Source organism: Pinus tabuliformis, chromosome X, assembly GCF_031772625.1.
Source record: "Pinus tabuliformis cultivar Carrire ecotype Pingquan chromosome X, CPIR1, whole genome shotgun sequence".
NCBI lineage: Eukaryota > Viridiplantae > Streptophyta > Pinopsida > Pinales > Pinaceae > Pinus > Pinus tabuliformis.
This window is the reverse complement of record NC_142308.1, coordinates 1148160470-1148175847: the sequence shown is the minus strand read 5'-3', so window position 1 is coordinate 1148175847 and position 15378 is coordinate 1148160470.

Below are 15378 nucleotides of genomic sequence, written 5' to 3'. Positions count from 1 at the left end.
ATTTTAATACAGTTACAAGTCAGTTAAGTTCTGTAGGGGTAAATTTTGATGATGAAGTTAGGGCTCTGTTATTTCTGTGCTCATTGCCAGAAAGTTGGAATGGTTTAGTTATGGATGTTAGTAACTCTGTCTCTGGATCTAGTACTTTAAAGTTTTATGATGTTGTTGGTGCAATCCTTAGCGAGGAAATGCGACAGAAAAGCTCTGGTGAGACATCAGGTAATGCTTTGACTGCAGAGACTAGGGGAAGAAAAATGGAAGAGGAAAGAGCCCAGGATATTGCAGTAAGTCAAGAAAAGGCATATCCAAGTCCAGATCGGGGATAGTGTACTAGAAATGCGGGAAGAAAGGACACCTGAAGAAAGACTGCAAGTCTCGGAAGGGAAAAGAAGGAGATGCGCAACAAGAAACTAATCATGAAGCGAATGTAACAGGTGATGTGTTGCAAGATTCTTTGATTCTTTCATTAGAAAATATTATTGATGCCTGGGTGATAGATTCAGGGGCCTCATTCCATGCCACACCTGATAAGAAACATTTTCATGATTATGTTCAAGGAGATTTTGGACAAGTTCGATTGGGTGATGATAAACCCTGTAAAATCGTTGGAATGGGTACAGTTTTCATAAAACAGCAAAATGGAAATCAGTGGCTATTGAAGAAGGTAAGGCATGTTCCAGATCTGAAGAAAAAATCTGATTTCAACAGGGCAGTTGGGAGGTGAAGGTTGCACAACTACTTTCACAGATAAAACCTGGAAGGTCACTAAAGGATCCTTGGTAACAGCGAAAGGAGAAAATGTTGGTACATTGTATTTATGCAATGGTATTTCTAATTTTGTTAATGCTTTAACCTCTACAGGAGAAGATACGACATTATGGCATCATAGGCTTGGGCACATGAGTGAGAAGGGGATGCAGATTCTTCACTCAAGAAATTTGTTACCAGGTTTGAAGCATGTTGATTTAAAATTCTGTGAGAATTGTGTTTATGGAAAACAAAAGAGAGTCAGATTCCTTAGAGTTGGGAAAGAAAAGAAGAGCGAAAAATTAGAGCTTGTGCATACAGATGTATGGGGACCTGCTCAAGTATCATCTCTTGGTGGCTCTTGTTATTATGTTACTTTTATTGATGATGCAACCAGAAAAACTTGGATTTATTGTATTCAAAATAAATTTGATGTATTTGATACTTTCAAGAAATGGAAAGCTTTGGTTGAAAATGAGACAGGGAAAAGGTTGAAGTGTCTCAGATCAGATAATGGAGGTGAATATTGTAGCAAAGAGTTTGATAGGTACTGTTCAGAGAATGGAATTCACAGAGAGAAGACAGTTCCAGGAACACCACAAGAAAATGGTGTGTCAGAAAGGATGAACAGGACAATCATGGAGCGTGCAAGGTACACGAGATTGCATGCAGGATTTCCTTTACAATTTTGGGCAAATGCTGTAGATACTGCTGTTTATATAATAAACAGAGGGCCTTCAAGTTCCTTGGATGGTGGTATTCCAAAGGAGGCATGGACAGGTAAAAAGGTAAACTACTCATTTTTAAAGACTTTTGGTTGTGAAGCTTTTGTCCACATTAACAAAGAAAATAGAACAAAACTTGAGGCAAAATCAAAGAAATGTACCTTTATTGGATATGGTGTTAATGATTTTGGTTATCGCTTATATGACTATGAAAATCACAAAATCATTAGGAGCAGAGATGTAATATTCAATGAAAAGGTCTTGTATAAGAATCAGTTGTAGGAAAAGAAACAGGAAAAAGAAAACATAGAATACACAGTGCTTGACGATATCACAGGAAAAGTGATGGTGCCTGAAAATCATAATGATCAACAGCCAGAACTACAACCACAACAGCAACAAGCACTTCAAACACTTGAAAGTGGTGTTAGAAGATCTACCAGGATAAGTATACCCCGTGAACGATACTCTCCTTCATTATATTATGTATTGTTGACTGATTCTGGTGAACCAGAATGTTATGAAGAAGCAGTGCAGGTAGAAACCAAGAAGAAGTGGGAGCAAGCCATGAAAGAAGAGATGGACTCCTTAGCACATAACTAGACTTGGGACTTAGTCAGGTTTCTTGCAGGTAAAACATCATTGTAGAATAAATGGGTTTACAGGCTGAAGGAAGATGATGGAGGAAAATAGAGGTACAAAGCTAGACTTGTGGTGAAGGGGTTTGCACAGAAGAAAGATATTGATTTTGATGAAATATTTTCTCCTATTGTTAAAATGACTTCAATCAGAACTATTTTAAGTCTAGTAGCAGCTGAAGATTTGCATCTTGAGCAGTTAGATGTAAAGACAACCTTTCTCCATGGGGATTTGGAGGAAGAGATATATATGCAGCAGCCACAAGGATATGAGGTAAAAGGGAAGGAGAAACTAGTGTGCAGGTTGAAGAAGAGCTTGTATGGCTTAAAACAGGCTCCAAGGCAGTGGTATCTAAAATTTGACAGGTTTATGTCTGAACAAGGTTATACTAGATGTCACTCTGATCATTGTGTTTATCTCAAAAGGCAAAATGATGGCAGCTATATTATATTGTTATTGTATGTAGATGAAATTCTTGTTGCAGGTTCTAACATGCAGGAAATAAATGTGCTCAAAAGGAAATTGGCAAACTCATTTGCAATGAAGGATTTGGGTGCTGCAAAACAAATCCTTGGTATGAGAATAACTAGAGACAGGAAGAATCGCAAATTAACATTGTCTCAAAGTGAGTACATAGGAAAGGTGTTGAAAAGGTTTAATATGCAGAATGCAAAACCAGTTAGTATACCTTTGGCTAGCCATTTCAAATTAAGTAAGGAGGCGTGTCCCAAGACTTAGGAAGAAATGGCTCATATTTCTAAAGTTCCATATGCATCAGCAGTTGGAAGCTTAATGTATGTAATGGTCTGCACAAGGCCTGATATTGCACATGCAGTGGGAGTTGTAAGCAGGTACATGAACAATCCAAGAAAAGAACATTAGATAGCAGTGAAGTGGATTCTCAGGTATTTGAGAGGTACCACAAATCAAGTATTATGCTCTGGTGGTTCAAACATTGCTCTACAGGGATATGTTGATGTAGATATGGCAAGTGATAGAGATAACAGGAGGAGCACAACAGGGTACGTGTTTATTGTAGGTGGAACAACTGTTAGTTGGGTTTCAAAAATCCAAAGTGTTGTTGCAATTTCAACAACAGAAGTAGAGTATGTTGCTGCTACAGAGGCTAGTAAAGAAATGATTTGGTTACAAAGGTTTCTGGATGAATTGGGCAAGAAGCAGGAGTTGGGCAGGTTATACAGTGATAGCCAAAGTGCCATACATCTTGCAAAGAACTCTACATTTCATTCCAAGACTAAACATATACAACTCAAGTACCATTTCATACGGTCAGCATTGGAAGATGGAAAGTTGAAGCTGGAAAAGATACACACTAGCCAGAATCCTGCAGATATGTTAACAAAAGTTGTAACTAGGGAGAAACTGAGAATCTACTCAGTTTCAATTGGTCTTCAAGTATGATGAAGAAGATGAGAAACAACCAGGTCCAAAGTGGAGTTATTGTCTAGCAAAATGAAGCAGCGGTGCAGTTGCTATAATCAGTCTCCAAGTGGGAGATTGTTGGGTGTGGAGCCTGATTATCTTCTGTATTCAAAGGTTTCAGCCGGATGTATACCCCAGGAAGACTGTACACCCCTCCACGCGGGGGGGGGGGGTGTGGGGGGGACTTGTCCCCCTTGCGGGGGTCGAGGGGGGGCTAATCCCCCCTGGCTGGGGGGTTCGGGGGCAGCGCCGCCGAAGCTAAAAATAGATGTAAAATTTCCTTGTAAAAGTCTAGTAATTTCTAGCCAATCTGGGCTGTTCATTAGGCGGATGATCTGACAGTAAAATTTATGTTTAATTTAGGGTTTTTTGCCCTAGAAGGCAACCCCTTACTATATATGAGGGAATTGTATTACGTCTATGTATATCTGTATTCTGAGTGAGGAAGAGAGAGGAGATTGAGAGCAAAGAGGGTGTTACAGTGGATCTGCTGTAGGTTGTATCTCTTCAGTTTGCTGGATAATATAAAAGGAAGGACTGGTTGTTTCTCCGTGGATGTAGCCCAAACTGGGTGAACCACGTATATCTGTGTCTCTCTTGTTTTATGTGTTTTCTGTGTTTATATTTCGGCAATATTTTATGTGTTCCATTGCTCCGTAATATATAATTTTCTAACACAAAGAAGGATCATCAAGATCCTCCAATAAGAACCATTATTTAGGAAGATTCTTGGAAGAAGCATTATGACTAGTATATATTCCATTTAGTATGGAAACAATAGTGTTGCAGGATGAAGGTATGTAGAAGGTTGAGTTGCAGTTTGAGATGAAGAATTAAAGTCTTTCTCCTCTTAAAAGAAGGCTTATCTTCAATAATGTTGGAATCATGTTCATTCAAGAAATTATGGATAGATGGTTGCATGGGAGCAAAGGTATGCATATTTTTTAAGTAACTCTTCTCTCAGATAGGATTCATATCTACAAGAATCTCGCAAAAGGAGTTGGTTATAAAAATGTATTTGATAAGTCTTCCATATGGTTATTCATGCTTGGAAAATAAGTTTGGCATACTTTGGAATGGTTAAGGATCAAGACTCTTCGACAAGATGACATGACTTAGACATGATGATATTAATCAACATTGAATATTGTTTCTTGAAGAAAGAAAGAGAGTTGACAGTGACAACTACAAGGAAGAAGAATTTGTATCTTGATGGTCATTTTGTTCCATGGGAATATTGATTATAAGTGATTAGAATGGAGAAGGATATTTGGTAAAAGATGAAAATAGACCATGCGAAAGGATGTTGATATCAGAAGTAAGCAGAATCGGAAGAGGCCATCATATTGAGGTAATTTTGATATTGATGTCTTGGTTTTTGTTATTTGATCAATATATGTTTAGCTACATGGAAGGAAATTGCAGAAAAACATAATGGCAGTTGAGGCAAGTAGAGTCTACAACTATTGGTTTTGAACTCAATTTAATGAATACATGGATTGAGTGGATAGTTTTGATAATCCTTAAAGGATTGTATGATAAAAATGTTTACATCACCTTGGGATTAATAGGTAGTAGTACATGTTCATATGAATGATGAAGATCACTTTCATGTCTTAAGGGAACTATGATTAAGCTCTACTTTGAATTGATAAATATAATACCTTTGTTGATCATGACTAGAGGAAAGTGATATGAAATATTGATGGCCCAAATCTTGTCACAGTTTGGCTTCAGTACATTTAAGAAGATGAAAGTTCAATTTCATGAAGATACACAGAAGAGGAGGAGCCATGTAGCTACTTGAAGTTCTCCATGAAGGACTACTAGCTGATGTATTCATGAAGGCACACAAAAAAGCTTCCCAATTGAAAGGAAGTAAAATAATCTCCTCTATGGTTTAGAGGGAGTAAGAAGTCTCCTTAAATGTTTGAGAAGGAGCAAGGATATATTCCCCAATAGAAGGAATGATGGTCTCCTCTCTAGGTTGAGAGGGAGTGATGTTAAAGATGGCATATTCTCTTCTTCATGTGTCATGCATAGGCCAAGACTAACAGTTGCACATCTAAGTGAAGGCCATGGAGAGAGAATGGTGGATGAAGGGTTGAATAAGCATCTAAGATTAATATTCCTTGAGGATATAGAATCCAATATAGGAAGTAGTCTTGTTGATCAAAACTATTTGAGGATTGTAGAGGTATCCAAGACAAGAGTGGTCAAAGAGGACTGATATTCTTTGATGATTTGAAATCCAAATGGGTTATGTACCTTGAGAGGTAGTGTGGTGTCTCACATAAATCCTCCCAACATTATGCTATGATATAAATATAGTTTTTCAAGTTAAGGCCTTACTCTGTTAATAATGTTGGTTATGATGTTGATGCTTAAATATGACTCACCAATCTGACTCTTCTTTTGGAACTCTTCAGTTTGAGAATATCCTTGTACTGATTATACAATTATGAATGCCTCCCTAGTTAAGAGGGGGTGTTGGAAAATGTAACTAGTTTTGGTCTTCATAATTGTCATTGTACTCATGTAATTATGTATATCTTATATTACAAGCAAAAGAAGAAAGAGAAGTATTATTTTTAAGCATGGGTTTCATGCTCTATTTGTATTGGTCATCTAGTTCAAGCATGCATTTCATGCTCCTAGGGTTTTTCTAGTCAAAAGAATATTTTTATTGAGTTAAAAGAGTCTTTATCATTTGTATAAGATGCTATTGGGAAATTTGTAACATGTAAAAGATATTATATTTTAGTCTAAAAAGTCAAGTTTGACCTTCAAGACCAAGTCAGCCCTGCTAGAGGAAGTCGACCCAGTTTGAGGTAATTTGATCTCATGGGCTATATAAAGGAAGCATGTTTGATTCATTTGGACACACTTTTGTAGTTTAATCTCAAGCATGAAAAGAATAAAAGAAATAGCGAAGGAAAATGAGGCAAGAGCTAGTCTAAAAAAGAAGCAAAGATATGATTTTTGATCCTTGTTCTCTCAAATGTGTGAAGACTAGGGTTTCTGTCAGAGTTCTAGGGCTAAGAGTTATAGGCTAAAAGTTGCAGACCTACATTGGAGGCTAAAACCTTGACTAGAGAAGATATTGAAGAAGGATTGAATCTCGTTGAATTTAAAGACATTGACTTTCTTAAGGAAGAACTTCTTGAATGACTTACACGTGTAAGAAAGCTAGGGTTTCTATAGTCTAGAAGTTGAAATTGCATATATGAAGTAGAAGGATGAAATTGTGACTGGGAGCAAGATTGAAAGAGGTTTTTCCTTGATTGACTTGGCTAATATTTGTCATGTTTGAAAGATATTATTGGAGGCCTGACTTGGTTCTTAGAGAAGGTCTTAACTTTGGTCTTGGGGTCTTGGATTTCTCATTTAAACTGATTCTATAAAAAGAGAAGAGATTCTTTTTGGGTTTTCCCCTTGGAGGGGGTTTTCCTTGTGTTGGAGCCTATATTTATGTCCACTATTATTTATAGTTTATGGTCTTGATAATTGTTTGATGAAAATAATCTAACAAAGAATAACAAGCAGATAATATAAGCTCATAAGTTTTTATCAAGGTTAAGAATAATTGTTTAAATAAATGTCCTACTAGATTCTCCAACATTTTGGGGCTTGAATGGAATCTTAACCTTCCACTTCTTTTTTGGGCTTGATCCTATTAAGATATTTGTCCCTTTTACTCTCTACTACCTAGAGTGGAGGCTTGAAGGCCCAGACCCTTCTAATCCCATGCCCAATTTAGACACCACACAAGAATTTGTGTTTACACTTCCTTACACATTTTCTTAGACGATGGGAGACTCCCTTGGATAAATTCTCTTAGTGCTTGAGCCTAATAAAAACACAGGGTTGAAGGATTCACCACCGATATATACTCTGAAAATATATCCTCACTAGGAATGCACAAACACCTATTTCAAGCCCTTGTATCCACTTTCTTAGTTTCCCTCCTCTATCTAAAATTTTCTTTGGAGTGATTATTTTTGCTCCATTCTGGAGGCCCTTCTTTCTTTCACTTAAGTCTTCGACTAAGGCTTCTAACTAGACTTGAAAAAATATATGAGTTTCCAAGAAGTCACACTCTAACTATCTGGTAGAGTGGTTACAATGTCTACCCCAAACTGACACTTTTCCATTCCATTCCAATTGTACAGAGGATACATACCCTATGTGGGACAAGGATACATACCCTCAAGCAAGACTATATATACACATACAAATACCATATTACTCTACTCCAAATCTAGGGCAACTTACGAAAAGGTTTCAACCCTTTGCTCAAACTATTTTAAAGCTTTAGCAACCCAAATATTCAAGCTCTCTACTCAATTGACAAGAGGGTGCCACAAACTAGTAGAGCCACATAAAACAATCTCATTACACACATATAATTCATTCACACATATATGTAGGGAAGGATTCAAAACCATACTCATTGTTCAAACAAGAAACATTTACAATGAATTTCCTGAATCCTCTATTTGAGCACTCTAATGTACGATCTCTAAATCTGTTTATTAGGATCTCTCCCCGCCGGCCACCTAAACTAATCACAAATGCACACACACTAATACATATATTTCTTTTGGTTGGGAATAATATCTTTTAACATACTAGATCTGTTTGGGACACTTGTCCATTTTCCATAAAACTAACTCACAACCCATCTTGACACTTGTTTTTGTTACACATGCACACTTGGGAAAAATACCAAATTATCTAAATTATCCTAATATCCTAATAGTCCATATTCTTTCTAGAATTAGGACACATAGAACTACATTAAAATTTCAGTATATACAAATTACATTTTGAGGTAATTTTCTTTTCCCTTTGGAATTGACATGATCCCCTTAGTTCTAGACAAAATAAGCTACCTGGAGGTTGATGCTCCTGCATCAAACTCCCAAGTGGAATTTTTTTTTGACCTGCTAGATAAATGCATTTAATATGCAAACCCTCCAGGGTCCCAAAATTTATATTGTTGTTGATCATGAGCATACTCTAGTTGTTTTCTTGCCATATCCAATGTTCCAGGGTCCTGTTCCCTACTTTGGTGTTGCCTCCTTATTGTGCTGATGAAATATTTCACACCTAATCCCATATTTTTTCTTACTTCTTGTTTTCTCTAGTGGTTGCAAGGTGTCATAACTTTCATCTTGGTCACTATTATCCCTTAATCCACCCAATCAACTACCACTTTTTGCTCTTCCACATGTTGCTCAAAACTTTGGTCAATCATAATTTTGACATCATAATTTAGGGGAATTTGGAAAAACATCTCTTCCACATGCTCTTCTTGCAAAAATTTCACTATGATCTTGCACCCTTGATTTGGTGCTTCCCCATTGTTGTGGCCACCAACAATCCCCCTCCCTATTTAGTATTAGCAATAACACTAGGTAAGTGGGGACCCTTAGTAAAAAATTCAAAAAATTCAATTAAAACTCATGTATTCTACTCCTTAAGAAAACATCGCATCGCGCGAAGAAGATAGGACATTCCCTTATGAGTAAAATGATAAACTGTGAAAGTGCAACGCGAAATCCATCGCATCACATGCATTAAGAAACGCTCATATTCGAAAACCTTAAAAAATCGCCGATGGCTGATATGCGACATCGCATAAAAAAACACATAACCATTTAACGAATTGTAATAATCTGCAATCTTACAATAACGCGATACTGTGATCGGCGATCTTGCGATCGCACGATACAACAATCTGCGATTCTGCGATAAATGTGATCGGGCAACCCTGTGATAACACATCTTGATGAAAATGCGATAACGCGATAACGCGATGATGCGATGCTGCGATGCGAATCGCAGAAATTGTCCATCGCAAATTTTCCCTGGCTCAACATTCAAGAAAAGCTGTCCATAAACCAAAAATTGGATACGCACTTTAATGAAAATTAATGAATGTACGCCAAGTGTTAATGAAAGACAGTTTTGTGTTTTTCGAAGAGTTAGTTCACGTCAAGTGGCATGTTTGTGTACATTTGTAGAGCTCAGAGCTTTCTTGTCAATTTTTATTATCATTACTCTCTCCTTATGTGTGAACTGCAGGAATAAAAAACAGAAACAACATGAAGCAATGTGCAGGGAGCGATTAAGGAAAAGGGTAAAGCTCCAAAAGCTCGAAGCAGAGAAGAAATGCCCTCATAAACAGATACCGCATGCAACAAAGCTGCAAATTCCAGAACGCTGCTGAGCTATCCATTACAGATCTGTTAGTCAGAGCCATGGTTGAATGAGTAGGCGAACAATGCTGATACCAACAGGCGATTTAATTCTCGAAGTCAGAAGCTCACGAAAGCAGTATGTTTACAAAATTTTGAAGCCTATACCCGGTGAAGGAAAAGGCGCTAAAGGCGAAAAATGCACCAGGAAGGCCCAGATCAAAGAAAGGAGGCAGTTTCCGATGTGCGATTAGTGCCACGCTCACTGAGAAAATTGCTCAAAAAGCAAAGTCCCTAACTGCTCAGTCATTCATAAGCCTGGAAACGCAAAGGTAGAAGCAATTTGAGGTTAACCAAGTGGAATTTGGATTATTACTGAGCATACACAGTAAATCCACGTAGCCAGAGAATCATTTTTAAAGTATATCTTCTATTTTGCTGAAAAAATGGTGCCAGCGCTTGCCATTTCTGTTTGCTTAGCTCAACCAAAAGCGGAAGACAGTCAGCCAACTCGACCCATGCAATATTGAATGCTCGCAACATTAAGGAGTAAATGCAGAAATAGTTAGATATTAGATTTAATTTTTAGAAATAGTTTTGCTTAGAAAAAGGGCGGTCATTTAAACCGTATCTTGAATATGTGTAATTAAGTTATTTAGTTAGTAGTATTTAAACCCTTCTCATGCATTTAGAGAAGGGTCCAGAAATTTATCAAAAACTTGTCCTCAGAACATGCACTTTTGCACCCTCACAGGAGGTTTTGGTGAATGAATGGATCAAGATTTGTTGATGTTTGCATTTGATATCTGCTACTGATGTTGCACTTCTGTACTCTTAGTAGATGTTAGAGCAAGGAGAGATAAATCATTATTGCTTGAAGCTTATGAGTAGGACCAGTCATAAATGGTACTTTTATCTCTTGACCATTTCTGCTTATATGTTAAAGTGATATACAGTTTTTAGTTGTTTATATGTTATTGCATGAATGCTTGAGTTACCATTTGGAACTTTTGTACGGTGGTAGCTATTTATTTATGTTTAATGTATGAATAGCTTATTATGCGATATGCTGTTCACAACTGTTTTGCCTAACTTTTTATGCGAAATAGTTCATCTTAATTGATTTCCTTTCTTATAATCACTGAATGATCTTTATTACCAGTTGTTATTTGAAATCTCTTTAGATCTCATAATAGAAGAATTACATCCCGGGTTAGCATAGATTAGATGTGCTATTTTTATTAGGTTACAATAGCATAAAATTAGATTAAAGTTTGAATTAGAATAGCTTAGATAGGAACTGTTAGATCAGCAACATCCAATTCTACACACACACACCCATAGATTGGGAAATTGGTCCCATTATCCCCAGTCGGACCCGCTATACCAAATGGATAAGGAGCTGCCAACCAAGGTCTGGACCGGGCGGGTATCCCCCTTGTTGTTGACCCGATTTTCGGGGCTTCAACACCCACTTTCATCTCTTTGAATTATCCCTTCTTCTTTGAGAAGCTTCTTGCTTGTTTTAATGTAGAGATTCCCTTCTCCCTTTAGGACCTTTCATGCTTTTCTAATCACAACACTTTTAACCCTATTCAGGATGTCCTCAAATTGTTGCTCCATTTCTTCTTAGATGTATCCCAACTGCACACATTTTTTTTATCAAATATGGAACTACATAACTTCCTCCAAACTCTTCTTCTTTCCTCATCTTCCTTTGATAACACTTTCTGCCTTTTTTCTACAAGCTCAATTATACTCTTGCAATTTATCAAAATATTTAGGTTTTTTGAGCACCTCAACTTCTTCCAGTCCTATGGCTGCATTTCTCATGCATTTTTCCTCAGCCTTGGGACTGTCCAACCAATCCTCTAGGAATTTTAAATCCTTTTCATATTGTGACAACAACATATCTTAATGTTGTCCTCTCTCCTCGTTACAAGTGTCTCCACAAATCAACTTTTTACCTCTACTCCTTTTTATAATAACCTCAAAAAGTTGTCTCTCATACTGTACATTTCCATCTTCGTAAGTCAACTTCATTCTAATTCTATTTGTGGTTTCTTTTGTAAATTGGTAGCAGGACTCACCTTGATCACTTTTAAGGGACACATTTATTTCTTCCCACTCTTGCTTCTGTGAAGATATTTCTATGTTTTCTTCCTCCTTTGGAACAATTTGTCCATGCTCCTTGCCTGCTAATGAACTCTTACAATCATTCAACAAAATTTTATTTTCTAAAGGTAAATACATTACCTTGACATCTGCATCTTCCCTCTTTGCATGTTCACTAGGAATGACACTTTCCTTCACCACCACAAGTTCATTGCCCTTACTTTCATTGGTTGAATCCTCCTTGTATTTGTCTCTTAGAGACAATTTAATCTCATCTTCTTTCATGGAAACAACCTTTAATGTCTCTCCTTCTTTATTACCTGCAAGACTTACATCCACACACAATCTGTTAATTGAAAAAATACAAGGCTCTCTAGCTTCATTCTCCATTATCAACTTCTCCTGCTATTTTTTACTTTTTACACAGTCCATAATACTTCCCATCGGTCTTCTCCTTTCTTCTCTATCATCTTCACCAAGAAGTGGTCATTGTTCTAGTTCACAGAGGTAAACATCCTCTCTTTTATACCTAGTTCTACTGAGTTCTTTCCTCTCTAGTGAAGCATTCAAACTATGCTTCAACTTCTTTTGTAGTAGATGCCACTTCACCGTTTTCTTCCTCAACACCAAACCATCTCTCTGGTCTTTTTTCCTCTCTTGTAGCATTTTCATTATAATGACGATTATTTCCTTTAACTTAACAATTTCTCTATTATATTACTCTTGGTTCATCCTCCCCTATATGCCATATTCCTTGGCATATTTTACTCCTTTGTTATGATTGACACTTGAACTTTCTTCATGACCAACAATGGTCTATTTTGTCACCTTTCTCCATGAGCTTCTCCATGCTCATTGTGAGCTGCAACCTAGCCCAATAACAAGCCCCACATCAATTTTTACTTGAACACCTCACCTCAACTTGTTTATTGGTATTCCTCTAGTTCCCTCCTCTAGGACCTCTTGAGCACTTCTTACTCTTCTCTGGTTTTTTCAGCTTACTCACTTCTTGAGAAATCCTTTGGTTCTCTCCTCCTTCAGGATTTCCTCTATCCCTATCTTATTTCCAGCTTCAGCTGGAATTATTTAGATGAAACCTCTCTGCTACAATGGTTCCTTTCTACCACAATCCTTGAGAACACTGCTAGTTCTCTTCTCTTCAAAATTAACACATCTTCTCCTACTGTGAGGGTTCTTTACAATGAGCTCCTCATTTTCTCCTTAAGAGATCCACATGCTCTTTCATCTCTGTCATAATTTCTCTGGTTGTGATAGTTGCTACTTGTAATTATCAACCTCTTCATTAAGTTAAAACAAAAACTAAAGACTAGATTTACCTTCCATATCTCATTAGCACTATAGTTCTTTCCTATGCTTCAGTGTACTCTACTCCCAAATCCTATGAGAATCCTTTTTCAACTTCTCTGTTTCTATCCCGAATTTCTCTTTTAAGTATAATATCCTCATTCTTCTCTGCCACTAGACTCTTTATTGTCCCTCCCACCAACTATCATTGGAATATCTATTTTAAATAGCCACTTATTTCCCAAAGAACACTGCACTCTAATACCACTCTGACGCATCGTTCCTGATTGGCCGCCCTCAATCATCTGATGCCACTGATCCCCACTTAACCTATCCTCATAGCTTATTTCTCTTCTTTATTTCCAAAGTTAAATCTTAGAATGGATCTCCTCTATTCTAGTTAGTCATCAGGTGCATCTCCCTACATGATATTTTTACTTAGTGGCCATGATTTCTCTTCTTCATCCTCTGGGCAACCAGATCCACTCTCATTAGCTCAAATGAACTTGTAAAAAATGATGCACACCCACTCTCGAAACAATGACTACCATCCACTAGGTTAGTCAACACTCCACACAATTTCATTGCTCAAAGGAGGATCACCGATGAAAATGGTGGATATTGATGCTTGGGGGTCCTCATCTTGTTTAGGGTCATAAATGCCTCTTTAGGGGTAAAACCATCTTCAGGGCTTGATTGGACTCCCAACCTTCCACCTCTTATTCAGGCCCAAGCCTATTCAACTATTTAACCCTTTTACTCCCCACAAACTGGAGTGGAGGCCCAAAGGCCCAAACATTGCTTGACACGCACCTTATTTAGAAACTCTGCAAGACTTTATGCTCACCCTTCCTTACATCTTTTCTTGGATTGTTGGAGTCTCCCTTATCTAACTTCACTCAATGCTCGAGGATAATAAAATCATAAGGTCAAAGGATTCACCACCGATCTACACTCTAGCAATTTATCCTAACGAGGAATACAAAGTCACCTATTTCCGACCCCCATATCCACTTTCTCAGTTTCCCTCCTCTATGAAATTTGCGTTGGATTTATTATTCTTGCTCCAGTTTGGAGGCCCTTATTTCTTTTGCTTCAGTCTTCGTCCAAGGCTTCGAACTAGACTTGAAATGATAGATAGGTTTCTAAGAAGTTGCACTTTGACTATCTAGTAGAGTGGTTAGTATATCGACCCCATAATCACACAATTCCATTCCTTTTTTATTGTATAGAGGATACATACACTATATGGTACAATGATACAAGTCCTCAAGTGTGACTATATACACACACACCCATATACCATATTCCTTTACCCCAAATTTAGGGAAATTTACAAAAGGGTTTCAACTTTATGCTCAAACTCTTCTAAATCTCTAGCAACCCGGGTATTCGAGCTCTCTACTTAGTTAACAAGAGGGTGCCATAGACTTGTAGAGCCACATGAAACAATCATTACACATATCGAATTCATTCCCATGTATATGTAGGGAAGGATTCAAAACCATACTCATTGTTCAAAAAATAAATATGTACAATGAATTTCTGAGATCCTTTATCTGAGTGCTCAAATCAACGACCTCTAACTTTGTCTATTAGGCTCTCTCCCTCTTGGCTACCTGGACTGACTAGAATTACGTATATATATTTATTTTGATTGGCCATAATACATCTAACAAAATAGAGTTGTTTGGAACATTTTTCCATCTTCCATAAAACTATCTCACAACCCATCTTGACACTTGTTGCTATTATACAAGCCTATTTGGACAAAATACCAACTTATCTAAAATATCATGACAACTTAATTGTCTTGATTCTTTTTAGAATCAAGACACATAGAACTGTATAAAAATTTCATTATATACAAATTACATTTTAAAAGAATTTCCTTTTCCTTTTGAAATGTACATAACCCCTCAAGTCAAGAGGAAATAAACCGCTTAAAATTTGATGCTCCTGCATCATAATCCAATTCTTTATACAGTATAAAATTGCAATATATAACCTTTCTTAAAAACTTACCAAAACACTATATATATATATATATATATATATATATATATATATATATATATATATATAACACCCATATTTTTTTATAATTACAAGCGATTTTTTTTTGTCGACTGTGATTCATTCTAATACATATATATAGACTATGAAATATAACCATATTCAATTTACTTATATAATTGTAT